The following is a 17,471-nucleotide window of genomic DNA, read 5'->3' as shown; positions in this document are numbered from 1 at the left end:
TCAATGGGTTGAGGAAAAACCTCAAACAGGCGGATTTTGTCAACCAGGATCCGAACCCCGATCCGCTAGTTTTGTAATCAGAAATGTTGACCGCTACTCCAAAACGATGGACGCAGCATAATATATCAAAGCGACTTCAAACAGACTTCAAATAAAATATCCATTCACAAGGCTGGTTTCGAACTCATGACCAAAACTTCCACACAACGTCAAAGCTGTACACGATGGTCCATTAGTACTCGGCAGTCGATAGAATTAAAAATCAATATAGGGATCTTTACTTTTCACTGGAGTTTCGTGAAGAACAATTTTGAATATAAAGATTGGAAAATCTCTGAAAAATATATTGTAATTACAATCTACCTGTTTTGTTTTATACAAATATAAAAGTGTTTGTCTTAAGTTTCGTCGTCTTATAATATGGTGCCCTTTAACTGGTGCATCATCTTTTGAATGACTGGCAGAACGTGGAAGTTTAAAATTATTTATCTATTACGACCACCATAATCACCTCTACTTCATTTCATTACACATCGGATCAGAAAATTATTTATCTGATTTCACTGTAATGATCCTTGTAACTATTCACCATCTTCCATCTGCACCGCAGCTGTAAATATCCTGCAGGTTACTGGCCAAAGAAATAACAAACATTGTCCTTTATGTACAGTTACCCTTAAAAAGAATGAGACGATTCTTGGTTGTCGGAAGTTAAAGTTCTACAGCGCGGTTCACTCGATATCGACGTATAACGATAAGTACCATGACAAATAGGACAAGAATTGTTATAAGGACCACAACAAGGACAAGGATCAGAATAAGGATCACGAAGAAGACAGCCATTTAAGGCCACGATTTCACAACATAGCTCGGGTAACAAAATATCATTGCTTCTCTATACCGATTGGCAAATGCATGCTATCGGATCTACATTCTGGACTGCTGCTGTCACTGTCTTGTCTCGCTAGCTCATATAGTAGCGTGTCGGTCCCACCGTATAACCGAAATGTTTCGTGTTCGATCCCAGATAAAACTCTTTTTTTATTGAGGTGTAATTAATTTGTTCAGAGTTCCTCGACTGTATAATTTGTCGAAAAATATGGAATAATTTATGCCCAATTTTTTGGTCTACAAGTGGGCTGAACCTCGTCAAAAAATAAATAAATCTTACTTGGAAGTTAAAAGTATTCTTCCTGAAACAAAAATCGTAAAAAACAAAAAGAGACCCGTTAACTTAAAATCTTGTCCACATACCATCATACATTTCTCCAATCGAAATCCACTCGATTGGTAGCGAAGGCAAGATGGTTGACAGCTTGTGCTTCCCCCAATATTTCCATTTGCGCAGCCCTCCTGCTCCTAATACCGCGGTTCCTCAACCTGCTGATCACAGTCTGTGAAGAACCAGGAAAGTTAGATGCTGCTCTTATTTCGTTAGCAGTCAGAAAGGGGTCCAGTCGAACTGTCTCGAATAAGAGAGCATCCTCTTCCAATGAAGAAATCCGCGGACGCCCAGGAATAGGGCGATTTTCGATCTCCCCTGAATTTTGTAACAATGAACCCCTTCGCGGCTGTACTTCCAGGAACACCGACCAAACGGCCAGCAGATCTAGCACCATATCCAGCCTCAACTAGAGCTATAACTCGCTGTCTCATATCACGTCGGTACGCCATTACGATGAGAAATGATGGATGACGATAATACTTTAGTGTAGACAATGACTATTTAGCGTGATATAGAATTATTGAAATAAGGGGCATCTTGCACAGTAAGAGTTAATAAATCAACCCTAAATTAAATATTAAATAACAGGATATAACAGGAAGTCCAATTATTGTTACGAAACTAATCAAATTAAATCTAATTACGTTAAGTAAACAAATCCCAAGTTATGACAACAAATTGCTACAGCTAAATTCTATGTTATTAACATAAGCATTGAATAGGTCCGTGCTTATGCGTTGGACGACAAAACCAAACATCGAAAGTTCGAATGTTGCCGCGGAATGTAACTTCTTGCTTTTATAATGTAAATCAGACTTCTAACTACAATCATTCATATTTCTTACATTATTTATTAATATTTATAGCCAACATTGAATTTGTAAAGAAAAGACTTTAGAAATCTCATATGGAATTTGTGATCTGTAGTGACATAAATATAGATTATCTCTCGGAACTTCTCCGTAAAAGTAAATTAAATTCACTCCTTGAAACTGGAAACCTTAATCGTACAGCCATTTTCCCCACCAGCATACAAGCTGAAGTAGCACAGCCATTCATAATAGTTTTGTACACAGAATTAGACTGAATTCCTATTCGACAGAACCTATAATCAATGGCTTGTCTGAACATGATAAACAAATCCTAAGTGTTTCCAATGTCACTGAACAATTTCAAAATATTAATTTAAGAACTAAAAAAGGGTCGTAAATGCTGTATCTAGTGACTATTTACATTTATGTCTACAAAATGAATCTTGGAAAAACGTATATGATACTGGTACTACTGATATTAAGAGTAAATGTATTGTATTTTCACTTTAATTTCAGAATCACTTTGGTGGATGTTCTCCGCTCAATGTTGTGAAAAAATTCAAAAGTAAAAACATGTAGATAACGCAGGGACTTAAAAATCTCATGTATTAAAAAGAAGAATCTATATGTAATGAGTTGCAATGTAATGATCCTCATGTTCTTAAATACTACAAGAAGTACGGTGTAATTTATCAAAAATTATGAAAGAGGGAAATAGAATACATTCGAATAGAAAAGTACAACATTCAGATAATGCAATTAAAGCTATTCGGAATATTATTGTAGTTAAACTTGTAGATATTCTAAGAAAGAAAATATTTTTTTATTAAAACCAGTGATTATAAACTAGAGGACCCCAAATCTATTGCAAATTCTTTTAATGTCTTATAGTATATAGTACAGAAACATTATTGACAACTTAAACATTCAAGATTTTGCAAAAGATACTGCAATTGATTACTTAACATTTGCATTTAATAATTAGTATTAATATATATAATTAGTCAATAATTGCAACAGTGTTTTTTCATTCAATCATAACATGAATAAAACTGAATGAACATTAAATTAAACACTATTGCAAACACGTAGATAAAATAGTTAAAATCAACTGAAGGGGTGGGAATGTAATAATCCAAAGCCACACTTTTAACAAAAATTGTTTTGTGCGAGTGCAGTTCTTACACATATGGGAAAGCTACTAATAAAATATTCTAATAACTACTCAACAAATGACATAGTCTAAGGACTCTAAACCTTTGTAAAAGTTTGTCTGTGTGGCTTAGCAATATTTTTAAATTTCATTTTAATTGTTAGTTTTTAATATATGTATTTACATTGTATGCGTGTGTATGTATAAATGCATTCATTATATTAACGTTTACAATATTATAACTTGTAATTTTGTATTGTCTGTGATCATTAACACTTAATCTGAGGACTTTTTAAAACTCTATTTCAACATTATTTAGCTATTTCAAAGTTATTTAAACGAAAAAAAAAATCGTTGTGTAGACTAGGAATCGAACTCGCACTCTTCTACGCGAGACGCAGAAGTCTTAGCGTCTGAGCTATTGAAACGACACGAAAGCTTTCCTTTCTGTGCGGAGTGTCGATCTAGTCATGAAGGTCCATTGTCGATTTAACTACATGATTTATGTATATATTTATCTTTTATTTACATAATATTATCATATGTTTTGCAGTTTTTGAAGTGAATTTCGGAACGATGCTAGTAAGAAACCAAATAGCCTGAATTTAAGTAACTCAATATTCGTTATCTTGTGTATCAGTGCTCTGGTCTCTGATCATGCGCAGTGTCTTACATCTAAGACTTTGGAATATTCAATCGTCTCATCCTTTTCTAGGGAAACTGTACCTCCGCAGGAAAAATAATCTCAGGTGGTTAGGTCGGGTAAACACTGAGGCTACCTCATAAAATTTTGGCCTTCGGCTGTACAACGGCCAATACAACACTCAGGTTCTCACGCACATGGTGGTAGTGAGGTGGTACATAATCTAGCTGAAGAAAGAACTCGGAACTCGTATTCCTCATCATTAGAGCGGTGCAGACGGAGCACATGACAGACAGAATGGCATCATAGCAAGGGTTCCGACGTTACTCGGCGTGTTCCCTGTGTACAAGCGACGGTCATGTACACGATGTGTTGACGTACAGACGGCACAATAGAAATGACACAGTTCTCTAACGTTTCTACAATTAATTTCCTACATATACTTTAGTAAGATTTCAAAATTACAAAACTAATTAACCATTTCATCCTAAACAAATAATATACTGTATACATGTATGATTTCATACAGAACGCAAACAAAATCACTGTTTATTTGTAACGGGTTCATGTTATTCTATTCGCAAAAGCACTTGAAAAATAGTTTTTTTGTTTTTCCTTTTCTTTACAATGAGTGTGATTTATTAATGCACATGTTATACGTTATCAGATTTCTTCCAAATATTGTTACAATGCACAACAAATGACATTTGTAAGTTATTAACAGAAAACGATTTTCGTCTGTCTGATAGCATGGCCTTATATGTGGAGAGGCTTTTTTCTACGTCTGTTGAGACAACTGGGGCATACGTAAAATCCTGTAAAACATTTTTTTTTCAACTTCTGTTAGTTCTTCAAAGGAATCCTTATCTCCAGAAATACTGTCACTAATCTTTCAGAATTTATAATATCCACCATTTTTTCGACTTATTTGTTATTTTCGCAGATATTATTTTACCAATTTTATCGTCTACTTGAGTCACTTTCTTCCAGATATTTCGCAGTAGGGAAATCTGATCAACCAGTTTTGTACCAGACTTTTCTAAAGCTGTTATACAATCAGGTATAAACCCATAATTCGATTCAATGTATTCCAATTTGTTTTATGCTTGAATCAATTAACAAAAATATCACCATATTCGGAATTAAGTCTCTTAAACTTTGCCGAACGAATTTGCTCCGCCTTAGACATCGTAACACTAGAACCGAACTGTTCTTATGTTTCTTAAGTACTGACGTTAGCTTTACTACGCTGTACCTACTGCTTGCAGCTATCCTGTGTACCGCAGAGTCAGACCTCTGCGGGTACACAAGGTGAATTTACAACCCTTGCCCTGTTGCCGGTGTGTCGAACAACTGCTCCCTTTGCACTGCTCTACTCATCATGCTATAGCTACGAAGGTCGCAGATACTAAAAGCTATAGCGCTATATTCAAACAACGACATATTATTTCAATTATTTTTTTACGCAAGATAAGTCTGTTTAAACTAAATATATTTTGTTCTAAGTGGATTAGAAATATACAATTTTCAATTATCCACCGACATTTTTTTTTCTATTCAATACTTATTTTCATGTAATTGTGGCATATGTTTTCTACAAAATATTTTTGAGCGCTACTGTAGTACATACCTTAAAAACAAATTATGTCAAAGAGCTGAAATTTTGTGGAAACTTTAAGAACTATAGTGTGCTAGCTAAAATACACTAAGAATAATTTCAAGGAAAAATTCTTCCGGAGCCGGGTATCGATCCCGGGATCTTTCCTTGAAATTATTCAAACCTGCTTTACAGGAAGCTACTACCAGAAAGCCAGATTTGTATAAAGTACACTATTCTTATACAATTGATGTAAGAATTGGAAAAAATTTTCTACTGAATTTATGAGTTTCCATTATTGTGGTGTTTCTGACAACGAATTACTACAAACATTATCTTAGGCCCATTAAAAACTACCTTAAAACTCAGACTCCCTACATAATTGTTTCTGTGATGCGTCCCCTCATACCCATATCAAGTTTGATCATTAAATAAAGTTCCCAGTTTCGCTAAGGAACTTTATATATATAACTTATTCAAAAATTAGATTTATACAGTCTTACTAATAAACCGTGTATAGTTTTTATACGAGACTTATACAGAGTTGAGACAGAAAACGTTACTAATAAACCGTGAATAAGCTATGGACGTATAAACAAGCCGTAACTATACAATGGGAATTGCTTTGCAGTAGTTATATACACGAAACCCCTTGTTTAAGCGTTGTATATAGGGAAAAAATGGCCGCCCCTTTAACAGCTGTTCGTATCTACTGTCATTTTATGATGATGTTTACCTTGTAACCACAGGAGAACAAACCAAAGATCATAGAATTATTAGAATAATATTGCTGTAGCTTGTACTCTTTGACCAAAATGTAGTGTGGTAATCGATTAGAGCCAGTTGTACTATCGATATTTAACACGCCACACTAGAGCGCTCTACCGGATCCAGTAGAGAACCTAAGATATTCTATTACCTTTCGTAACGAAGTAATGACGAAACTGTGACGTAGCTGTGTAACAGTTATACTGTTATACACGAAGTATGTAGTGATTATTAGTAAGGAATTTACACAGGACTTGTAAACGAGCTACGCATTGTATACGTATAAGACAGTTAAACGTCTGTATATAGAGTTTTTATTATTAAGACCGATAATGTTTAACTGAAAACTGATTATCACTCTTCTACATATTTCCTTATTATCGCATCGTGACACAAGCTTGTAGATTTCCGCTCTCAGTAGAAAACAAGTCCTTGATGTCCCAACCAATTTTTGACAACGTACACACACCCTTTGACGCCACATTACACTACAAAAACACACCTTCACTGCAAACGCAAAGAAAAGGCACCAAGGCCAGCACTAACCAGTTCTGAAGATGGTCCATAACAGGCTGAAAGTAGTCAACCAGGTAGGGGAGAAGTGAGTACAGTAAGACAGGGAGAACAGTGAGACTTTCTTATTGGATGGTAAATTTTGATGTTGAGATGTTGGTAACAGTAGAGTTGTATGTTGCATGAGTAAGGTAACAGTATTTTCATACTCGATTTGATTCTAGTTATAAAGGTGAGTGATGAAAAAATAATTCGTAATTTTTCACACTAGAAGTAAAATTTTGGCTTGTGTTTAATGAAGGTTATATTGGATGTACAAATGAGATATAAATATAAATGTTTTGTTACCTAATACTATGGTATTTGAGATTATGTTTGGCAAAGTTTCGTCTTTCTTGTTTTAATTTTGAAGTGATGGTGTCATTTCTAAATGAACTATGCGTAAAGGGAACAGTGAGACATGCCATTGAAGGGTACACTGAGACGTGTCACTGCCCTCATGTACCAATGATTTGCAAAAACAAACTGTAATTATATTACATTTACTAGTAACTAACATTAAAAATGAACATACTAGTAACCAATTTAGGAACTGTAGCTTAAAATAATGGATACATTACGTTTTAATGGTTTGATAAATAAGAAATAATTCACAAAATTTAAGAAAATGTTAAAAAAAATAAAAAGAATTACATTAAATTCTTATAATTATAAACTTTGTTGTCACCAAAAATTCATTTCATTTTTTCGCAAAAGTTTGAAATGTCATGGAAGATTCACTTTTCCAAATGTTCCAGATGTTTCAATGGCTTCGAAGTCAGACATCAAAATGATTCTAAATAAGCCTACAGAACATGTCAAGATAAAGAGACAGCAAGCTTTCCTTTCTTTTGAAATAAATGTAAACCATTTCAATGTCCGTTAATAGACTGTGATGTGTCACTGTACCCTCCTGAATGGGAACAGTGAGACATTTGCATTTTTTTGACAAACACGTATTGTATATTATGTCATTTATATATTAACATTTTTGTTTATGTATTATTATACTCCATGTTTTAATGTCTATTTCTATTGCACTTGATTTTTAAAATACTTCAATTATCACTTGCATACATATGTCTTAATATTTTGTGTCTCACTGTACCCACTACTACCCTACTATAATATTTAACATGCGAAAGCTATATAATACATATTCCGAAGTGATATGTTGTTAAAAGTTGTGTAATCAAGACGCATAATCAACTTCCCTTAAACGTTCTTTGATGAAAGTTTTTTCACGTAATATGTAACACTGAACAGCGAAAAGTTATACATCTATAAGTAATGTCTCGCATTTTAAAATGTTTTTAAATGAACTATTATAACGGTGTAAAATTACATGAAATTATGACTGTAAATTTTTGTGAGTCTGAAGTTTAAATTTTTTTTAAACGCCCCTTGAAGATATAAACAACGAGAAACAAGGATGTATTTTCGTAGAGCAATCAATTCATAAGTCATGAATATGTAATAATTTCTCTGTATTTGTGCCTTGATCATAAACGTACTCGTAGTTCTATTTAACTCTCTAATTTGTATACCGCCTCGAAGAACGTGACCACAAATACGACGTCACATTGAGTCAATACAAAACTAATAATCTTTTAGAGTAAAATCAGCTGCAAGAGTATGAAACCACACCAATATAACGTGCGGTAGCCATATTGATTACGCCCTGGATACGCTATTACTAGCTTTGTATGGAGTCGTTAAACCATGGCAGTATTTTCAATTTCTCCCTATATTAACTTCCTGTACGATAAATAGAGACATAATGACGGTCTACTATGCACGTCCAATAAAACTTCAGAATATACAGTGTGCAAACACATATACCCTCAGTCGGGAGAGTGGAAATTTCATATTTTGATGAGTACTTTCACTAAAATTTCACAGATTTAGAAGAAAATCTTCGACACAAAGCAATGAAAATGTAACAAAATATTTTGCCAAAAGTAATCTCACTAGAGGTTTTGATTTATCTAGAGAAAATAAAAACTCGAGTGGGATTTAATTGACTATTACACGATTAGAAGTAACGAAGTACTCCAATACAATAAAATATTAATTGACTTACAAAAATACAACTGTCTTCAAATGTATTATTGTACCAACTCAACATTACAAATATTATGCTAGATGCATGCTAGATGGCAGTAGTGTGTTATGATTAGCTGTTATCTTGCTATTAGTTGTGCCAACTATGGAATCTTCATTGAACTCTGTAGACGATTACTAGCAATGCCTTCTCGATCTAGATCAAGATGGCAGTGTTACTAGTCAAGAAGGCTTTGTTGATTCAGTTTCATTTTTATTAAAACAGTTGCATTCCACATCAATTATCCGGATTCCAGTAATCAACGTCACTTGGCAGATGATTTTCAATAAATCTTAATATTAAACAATCTCTGATACGTGACTATCCATAATATCATATAGCAGAAGCTATAACATAACGTAAATAATATATACAAGTGTTAGAAAAGTTTTAATTAACGACGATGACATAAAAAGTGAACAGGAATAATTTTAAAAGGAATAATTATTGAATGCACAATTTTCAAATTTGAATGTTTTAGTGGTTGGTGGTTCAGTTGATGTTATATTGGACGTATGCGTAAAAGAAGTGAAATTCGTTGATGTAGGCCTACATGGTGTATTCCTCAACTTATTCAGGATTTCCGAATGGTGCTCTTCATTTATTTGTAAATAGGATTTCAGGGAAGATGCTTAGGTATGACCAGTAATCTTGATTAATTCTTGTTCTTGAATGCCAATGCGAGTTATATTTGAAACTTCTGTGCATCGACTGGAGTGGTTGCTAATTTTGTTTTTTATTTTTTTGACGTCCAGACCAGCGTAGTTTGAAATGTTGGTAAACATAGAAACAAAGGCTAGAGACGCGATAAAATTAAACAAATGCTAGGGACGCGATAAAATTGTGCGATAAGCAGCCATGATTGGTTGAAATACGTTTCATTGGTCAAAAGTAGTTTGACGTAGTAAAAGTGTAATAGTCATGGTAATCAAATGTCGCGCTAGAATATGCCATAGGAAAGTTCAGGATAACACAGAGGATTTGGAATTGAATGGGTTACATCAGCTTCTTCTCAATGCGGATGACGTGAATATGTTAGGAGAAAACCCACAAGCGATTACAGAAAACACGGAAATTTTAAATAAAGCAAGTAAAGCAAGAAGTTTTGAAGTAAGCTACATCCCGAAAAGACAAATATATTACTACGTCTCGTGACCAGTATGTTATACGAAATGGAAATGGAGATTTATCCTTCGAAGAGGTGGAAAAATTAAAATATCTTGGAGCAACAGTAACAAATATAAATTGCACTCGGTAGGAAATTAAATGCAGAATAAATATGCAAAATGCCTGTTATTACTCGGTTGAGAAACTTTTATCATGTCTGCTGTCAAAAAATCTGAAAGTAAGAATTTATAAAATAGTTATATTACCGGTTGTTCTGTATGGCTGTGAAACTTGGACTCTCGCTTTGAGAGAGGAACAGATGTTAAGAGTGCTTAGAAAAATATTTGGGGCTAAGAGGGATGAAGTTACAGGAGAATAGGGAAAGTTACGCAGCGCAGAACTGCACGCATCTTATTCTTCACCTGACATAATTAGGAACATTAAATCCAGATATTTGAGATGTACAGGGCATGTAGCACGTATGGACGAATCCAGAACTGCATATAGAGTGTTAGTTGGGAGGCCGGAGGAAAAAATACCTTTGGGGAAGAGGGGACGTAGATGCATTTGAGGGAGGTGGAATATGATTGTAGAGACTTGATTAATTTCGTACGGGATAGGGTCCGATGGCTGGTTTATGTGAGGGCGGCAATGAACCTTTGGGTTCCTTAAAAACTATTTTTAAGTAAGTAACGAAATGTTAGGAATAAAATTGTCGTCATATGACAGATAAGATAAAACCTTAGGAATGATACGGAATAATTAGACAACTGTCTCCACTCTGACCAAAGAATTTGGACAACTTAAATACAATCGTCCTAAAGACATCGAACAGTCATCAGTCAAGGAAGGGAATATCATGCTTTTCCCAGAAAGTAAATATTCGGTTGTGTGGATCATTCGAAACGGGGTCCCTTAACTCCTGTAAAATTCCTTTTAAATGTCACAAGGAAGGTGAGTTTATAAAATATAATATATACTTCAAGAAAATAAAAGCCTATATAAACTTTGTTTTTTTCTGCATGGCTGTAAAACTTGGACTCTCACATTCAGAGAGGAACAGAGATTAAGGATGTTTGAGAATAAGGTTCTTAGGAAAATATTTGGGGCTAAGAGGGATGAGGTTACAGGAGAATGGAGAAAGTTACACAACGCAGAGCTGCACGCATTGTATTCTTCACCTGACTTAATTAGGAACATTAAATCCAGACGTTTGAGATGGGCAGGGCATGTAGCACGTATGGGTGAATCCAGAAATGCATATAGAATGTTAGTTGGGAGGCCGGAGGGAAAAAGACCATTGGAGAGGCCGAGACGTAGATGGGAAGATAATATTAAAATGGATTTGAGAGAGATGGGATATGATGGTAGAGACTGGATTAATCTTGCTCAGGATAGGGACTAATGGCGGGCTTATGTGAGGGCGGCAATGAACCTCCGGGTTCCTTAAAAGCCAGTAAGTAAGTATATAAACTTTATGTATTTTTTCATATTTCATTAGTGGTAGAAAGGTGTTAATTTTTTCAAAAGAACATGATATCAAAAGTACAATACATTTTATCGTCTGCTAGGGAAAGTATCTGTGATGAGGCGATAGTAGCGATCCTGGTGGTTAACAACTATCTATGGATGCATATTTAGTAAGTATTGAGCTTCGTGACTGTATATACTAGACTGTGGTATTAGCAAATACCTTACTATAATAATACCGGACAGCTGTATACTAGCAGCATTGGCGTGAGTGCGAAATATCACTGACCTGATACCTAGCGGAGAGGGATAGAATTATGTCCACATATACAAATATTAACATAGCGAGATTCGGACTATTGTTTAAAACGTGAGTTACTAATGTGGAATTATATATGAAACACTTAAGAAATGTTGAATAATATTTAAAGAAAAAATATTATCTTATATCAAAGCAGCTTATTATGAAATATATTGCGTACTTCATATTACTGTCCGTAATTAGTAAATTGTTACATATTTTTTCTTTCGTTTACCGAGACAAAATCAATCTGATATTAGGAATGAATTTACAGTAATGTTTTATACACGCATTGCTGACAACTGCAAAGATAAAATTGATAGTTATCTGATGCTTGCAATAATTAATAAAGGCATGTGGACAGTAATAAAATTTAATTTGATAAAACCTTAAAATCCAATACATTTTAACTTCTATTCATTTATTAGGTATAAATAAAAAAAACTAATTTGTATTTTTCTATCAACACAAAGACGAAGGAATTAGGCCTACTAAAGAATATTGTTGACTCACGTTTTATGAACTGTCGAAAATCGAAAGTACGATTTGCAGCAATTTTTAATGCTGCAATTGTCACAATTATAAACAGCACACATACACCCTGACATTTTAACACAGCACTAATTAATAAAACTATTAACTAGCCCAGCAACAATATACAATGCAGTTGATTACAGCTTGTTTCGCGAGTATTTCCACACCGGCAGGTAGGTAGCAGCACCAGCGTCGTTCGCACGCAAACCTGCTAGCTGTCCGGTATAATAATAATAATAATAATAATAATAATAATAATAATAATAATAATAATAATAATAATAATAATAATAATAATGGTTTATTTTAACTGGAAGAGTTAAGGCCATTCGGCCTTCTCTTCCACTCAACCCTTATGATAAAAAATTACTACAATGCTATGAATATAACATAATTAATACAATACAATACAACACAATTCAAAGCAATACAATACTACAAATACAAGACAATATAATACATAATTAATATAATACAATGACAATTCTTTTCGTCTTCACAACACCAATAAAATAATTATGTAGTGGTAGTGGTAGTGGTAGTAGTAGTAGTAGTAGTAGTAGTAGTAGTAGTAGTAGTAGTAGTAGTAATGATAGTCATACCCAAATTAAATTAAATTATTAAGCTCGATCACAAGTATAATTTCAATTTGACTGCGCCCGTAAGAAATCGTTTAGCCTTTTCTTGAAACTGGTTATTGTCTGGCAGCCCCTAATCTTCTGAGGTAGAGAATTCCATTCACGGGGAACTGAGGCAGTAAAAGAGGATGAATAGTGGGATGTTCTATGGGCAGGAATTGCTAGGATTTGGCTCTCCTGTGACCTGGTGTTTAGATTGTGATTGGAGGATAAGTAGTTAAACCGGGAACGAAGATAATTTAGAGTAGAAGTGTGGAGAACTCGAAACAGAAGAGACAGCGAACGAAGTGTTCTACGGTTACTAAGTTGCAGCCAGGATAAAGATTTGAACGAGGGTGTAATGTGGTCAAATTTGTGAGCATTGCTGATGAATCTGACACACATATTGTGCACACGCTGCAGCTTGTTCGAAAGGTCAGTTGTCAAGTCTGTAAATATTACGTCGCAATAGTCAAACAGTGGTAGTACGAGGGTTTGCACTAAAGTCTGTTTTAATTCTGGCGGGAGAAAGTTTCTGAATGGGTTAAGAGAATGCATGGTCATTTTTTTAATTAACAACGATGGAAATGTCGGTGTTTGCATCTACAGGGCTAGGACTCCTTAACAAGTCTCCTGTCAACACAATGCTGTGATGACCAAAGTCTGCACGAACTTACGCGTCAAACTTATACCGTATGTAAATTAACTACACATATTACCTCTTACTTCGGAATTCAAGAGTGAACAAAACATTATCGAAAAATAGTAGACAGTGCCCACTCAATTGACGTAACACTTTGTATGCATGATCTTGCTTCGCATGTCACGTGACAAGGTAGAGGTCCACGGAGGAAAGTAACTCAACTACTCTCTCCAAAGTTCTCTCTTTTTTTTCTTAATGAAACAATCCAAATTAATTTTCACATCATTACAGTTAGTATAGGCAGCAAATAGTAATTCATATTTATTTATCCGCTATATAGATCCAAATATGAGCAGTTTGAAGGGAGTTTCGACACCAGCTCATTAAAAGTTCCCTTGTTAGTAAACCTATCACAAATTATACAGCCTCTAATGCAGAGGAACTACGAGTTATCTGTATAGTCCAACATTCTCATTATCAGGATATGAGGCAATTCAGTTGTTATGAACTGGCTGTCTTCTGGGAGTAAAGAGGATGGAGTCATGTCACGGTTATCACGAAAGCACGGGACTTCCACACATCCGTAAGTAGAAATGTCCAACTGAAAGATGATTGTTCAACACTTCAACATGCAAGCAGATATCGAGCCACGATATTTAAAAAGTCGTAACACTTGCCGAAACTACAGGGACGTCATTTTATTTTTACTAACATCTATAATATTAATATGGCTATACATTTGGATTAATGATTGAGACCCGGAAACACCGTTTGCTACCCACTTCCACGACTGGAGTTCGATGATACTGGCGTAAAATACAAACAAACACTTTACTAGGTACAGGAAGGAAGAAAAGTAGTTCATCCATTTACGTAAAGTAGGAAATATCGCGATTTTGAGTGTTATAATTTTCATTAGGTTTTGTTTAATCAAAATACAGTACAGTATTAACAATAAGTGTTTTTACTCACGAACTGAGTTATAAATGCAAACGTATTCATTATGCAGCGTATATTATACTGTTTCAGCACATTAGCGTATGATATAAAGAATGAACTTAAAAAAAAATAATCATAATATGGATATTTAAACACATTTTTGAAAATGGTGGCCGTTCATTTCGATACAGGTCTCTGTTCTAATGTGCACATTATCGCACTACAGACTACTGTATTTAATCCCAATTACCACTTTCGTCCTTCGTACTAGTAACTCATGTTGAAATAATTCTGTACCTACTCTATAAAAGAGTACCTTACGTACTGTAAATTCAATCTTCAATTGTGCCCGACCCGCACAGATAAAATTACTCAGACATGCTATCTACTGTCCGTCCAAGTGGTTATGTCGCAGGATCGTAGAAAGGGGTGGAATCACGTGAGTTAATTATTTAACGAGGCCCTTTTATTTAAGTTATTTTAAACAGTTGCATAATATTACGTAGACGTCCAATTAATTCCTAACAGAAATTAATTTTTTTCAGAAAAGAGCTAAGAAAGCCCATCCACTAGTTTTTACAGTGGAGCGAGCAGAAGCAGGTGGGGGAAACGGACGACAGTACCTGTGCGAAAATATGATTCAATATTGGAAGTTTTCGTCACAGGAACACGCGAACATATTTCTGAAACGTACTGTAATCACTAACTCATTACTGCGGCCTTGGTTCTGTGTGGAGGACAGTTGGAAATTCGTTAGCAGAATGGGTGGGAGTGAAGTACATTAAAAAACTCAGGTACAATAAAAGTTGAAGTAAAAAAAATGATGTCAGTACCGCTCTCACACAAGCCCGCCATCGGTCCTGTGCAAGATTAATCCAATCTCTACCATCATAACCCACCTCCCTCATATCCATTTTAATATTATCCTTCCATCTACGCCTCGGCCTCCCCAAAGGTCTTTTTTTCCCTCCGGCCTGCCAACTAACACTCTATATGCATTCCTGGATTCGCCCATACGTGCTACATGCCCTGCTCACTTCAAACGTCTGGATTATGTCAGGTGAAGAATACAATGCGTGCAGTACTGAGTTGTGTAACTTTCTCCATTCTCCTGTAACTTCATCCCTCTTAGCCCCAAGTATTCTCCTAAGCATCTTATTCTTAAACACCCTTAATCTCTGTTCCTCTCTCAAAGTGAGAGTCCAAGTTTCACAACCATACAGAACAACCGGTAATATAACTGTTTTATAAATTCTAACTCTCAGAATTTTTTACAGCAGACTAAATGAAAAAAGCTTCTCAACTGAATAATAACACGCATTTCCCATATTTATTCTGCGTTTAATTTCCTTCCGAGTGTCATTTATATTTGTCATTGCTGCTCCAAGATATTTGAATTTTTCCACCTCTTCGAAGGATAAATCTTCAATTTTTATGTTTACATTTCGTACAATATTCTGGTCACGAGACATAATCATATACTTTGTCTTTTCGGGATTTACTTCCAAACCTATCTTTTACTTGCTTCAAGAAAAATTTTCGTGTTTTCTCTAATCATTTATGGATTTTCTCCTAACATATTCACGTCATCTGCATAGACAAGAAGCTGAAGTAAACCGTTCAATTCCAAACCAGTGCATCTTGAACTACTCAATTTATATGGAAGTTATATTAATTTCAACTTCGTTACTTTAAAATGAACCTACTGTTATGTTGTATCATATTTATTATTATAGTCCCACTTAATTGATCACATCACGGCTCAGAATACTGACCGCAAGTGGATTTCAGATTGATTTAAAATAGAAGTATTCACTTTTTAAATGAGAACAGTAAGCAGAAAGTTCATACTCAGTGTATGTAGAGTGTACGATATAAAAAAATCCAACTGGATTATATTTAGCATAGTAGGAGCATAATGTAAATTCTTACGCCAGGAATGTCAGAAGATGAGGCTGTTATCAACGTAGATAGTTGTAAAGCCAGGAATAAAGACGGGAAACGCAAATGTCTTTTGCATTCATTGGAAGATGTTTTCAATGCTCCAAAGAGGAGACTGAATTGCCAAATAAAGCCAAGTTCAAGCTCTGAAGTGTACAGTCATGCGCAAGAAAAAATTGACAGCTGCAGAGCTGTACTATGCTGCGTATCTTTACGTAGAACTAAGTGTGCGTGCGATCATATCTCGATAGGTGCATAGCTTTCCTATATCGCATATCTTTACGTAGAACTACCTGTGGGTGCGATCATATCTCGATAGGTGCATAGCTTTCCTATATCGCATATCTTTACGTAGAACTACCTGTGGGTGCGATCACATCTCGACAGATACGTAACATTACATTGCTGCATATATTGTGAGTGGATGCGATCGAATGGTGCATAGCAAAAGAAAGCCAGGGAGGTTAAGGGGAAGAAAATGAGTACAACGGGTAGGAAAGGACAAGAAGAGAGATAAGTTATATGAAGGTAAAGGAAAAGAGTAGGAGAGAGAACAAGGGAATACAAGGAGAACAACGGGAATACTAAGGGAAAGGGGGAATACAAAGAGAAGAAAGAGAATAAAATTCGAGCAAAGGGAATACAAGTATAACAAGGGAAATACAAGGAGAACAAGGGAAATACACGTATAACAAGGGAAATACAAGCATAACGAGAGAACTACTAGGAGAACAAGGGAAATACAAGGAGAACAAGGGAAATACAAGGAGAACAAGGGAAATACAAGGAGAACAAGGGAAATACAAGTATAACTAGGGAAATAAAAATATAACAAGGGAAATAAAAATATAACAAGGGAAATACAAGTATAACAAGGGAAATAAAAGTATAACAAGGGAAATACAAGTATAACAAGGGAAATACAAGTATAAAAAGGGAAATACAAGTATAACAAGGGAAATACAAGGAGAACAAGGGAAATACAAGTATAACAAGGGAAATACAAGGCGAACAAGGGAAATACAAGTATAACAAGGGGCATACAAGGCGAACAAGGGAAATACA

The sequence above is a fragment of the Periplaneta americana genome, chromosome 10, assembly GCF_040183065.1.
Source record: "Periplaneta americana isolate PAMFEO1 chromosome 10, P.americana_PAMFEO1_priV1, whole genome shotgun sequence".
Classification (NCBI taxonomy): Eukaryota; Metazoa; Arthropoda; class Insecta; order Blattodea; family Blattidae; genus Periplaneta; species Periplaneta americana.
The sequence above is the reverse complement of the archived record's forward strand: the minus strand, read 5'-3'. Positions refer to the sequence as shown.